This window comes from Cebus imitator, unplaced genomic scaffold (assembly GCF_001604975.1).
Source record: "Cebus imitator isolate Cc_AM_T3 unplaced genomic scaffold, Cebus_imitator-1.0 Scaffold101, whole genome shotgun sequence".
NCBI lineage: Eukaryota > Metazoa > Chordata > Mammalia > Primates > Cebidae > Cebus > Cebus imitator.
In genome coordinates, this window is record NW_016107416.1 from 3,240,666 (window position 1) to 3,242,018 (window position 1,353).

General features: G+C 45.2%; 1 pseudogene; it reads right to left on the reverse strand.

Moving 5' to 3' along the window:
• Positions 1-479: 479 nt before the first annotated feature.
• Positions 480-1,353, reverse strand: part of LOC108310052 — a 2,045-nt pseudogene continuing 1,171 nt past the window's right edge.

Consider the following 1,353-nt stretch of genomic DNA (forward strand, 5'->3'; position numbering starts at 1 on the left):
ACATGAGGAACTCTAAATAAATTAAATATTGTTACACATTCAGACTTCCAATGTACAAGTTCTTGGAAACAGTTATGGCCCTCACTACACTAGGTTGGTGACATGAAGTCCAACAGCATCTGAAACGCTGTGAAGGCATAACTTTACAAATAGCAATGTAAGCTTACAGAACTTGCCTTTATTAAGGTGATATGTTCATGTAATTCCAACATCTTCACGATTTAATAAACTAAATTTACTACATTTCGCTTCTAAAAACCTAGATGAAACATCAAAAAGAAGCCATACAGTATAAATTGCAACTTGAGGAAAAGTTCCTGCTTTATTATTCCAAATAATTTTTCCCATGTAAAATAAATGTCCTGGTATGTGGGAAGATAATATTTGTTAAATGAAGCCTTGTTGACAGAAGGTTGGCTATATAAACAGCACAGCTTGAGAAAAGATTTTATCTCCAAACCTATTAGACTGGGTGAGGATCAGTAACAGCCACCTTGCGATGTTACAGGAGGTCTCATTCCCATCCGAGGTCGAGAAGGTCCACCCTGGTAAGGGGGCATCATTGGCGGTCCCTGTCCATACAGGGGCATAGCACCAGGAAGGTATCCTGGCATGTCTTGATGATGACCACTATGCTGACCATGAGGTGGCACTGGGGGTCTCATTCCTTGTTGCTGTGGGATGCCTGGCTATGGTGGCATCATACCTCCAATTGGTCCAACTGGTAGATTACCTATGGGGACCTGTCCTTGCTGAGGAAGATTACACTGATATCGTGGTAACTGCGCCCTTCTCTCTTCCAGGTATACAGCCTCATCTGGATGGATCAACTTACTGTTTGCATCGGTTATTCTAAGTGTAGCAGGCTTACTTGCTATTGAAGCTGCTGGTTTAGCTGCAGTACTATTTGTTGTACTAGTGGTTGAATCTGTAGACTATGTATAAGCAGGGAATGTAGGGGTTCTGTAGTTGTTGCAGGGGTACTATTTAAGGGTTTGAAATCTGTCCCAACAGGTCCTTGGACAGCTGCCTGAGCCTGTCCAGCACTGGGAAAAAGAGGCTTAGTAACTGGAGGCTGTGGAGCAGGTACAGTTGCTGTTGGTGCAGGTGGCCTATTAAGAATACCTGGCACGGCCGGGCGTGGTGGCTCACGCCTGTAATCCCAGCACTTTGGGAGGCCGAGGCAGGTGGATCACGAGGTCAAGAGATCGAGACCATCCTGGACAACATGGTGAAACCCCGTCTCTACTAAAAATACAAAAATTTAGCTGGGCATGCTGGTGCGTGCCTGTAATCCCAGCTACTCAGGAGGCTGAGGCAGGAGAATTGCCTGAACCCAGGAGGCGGAGGTTG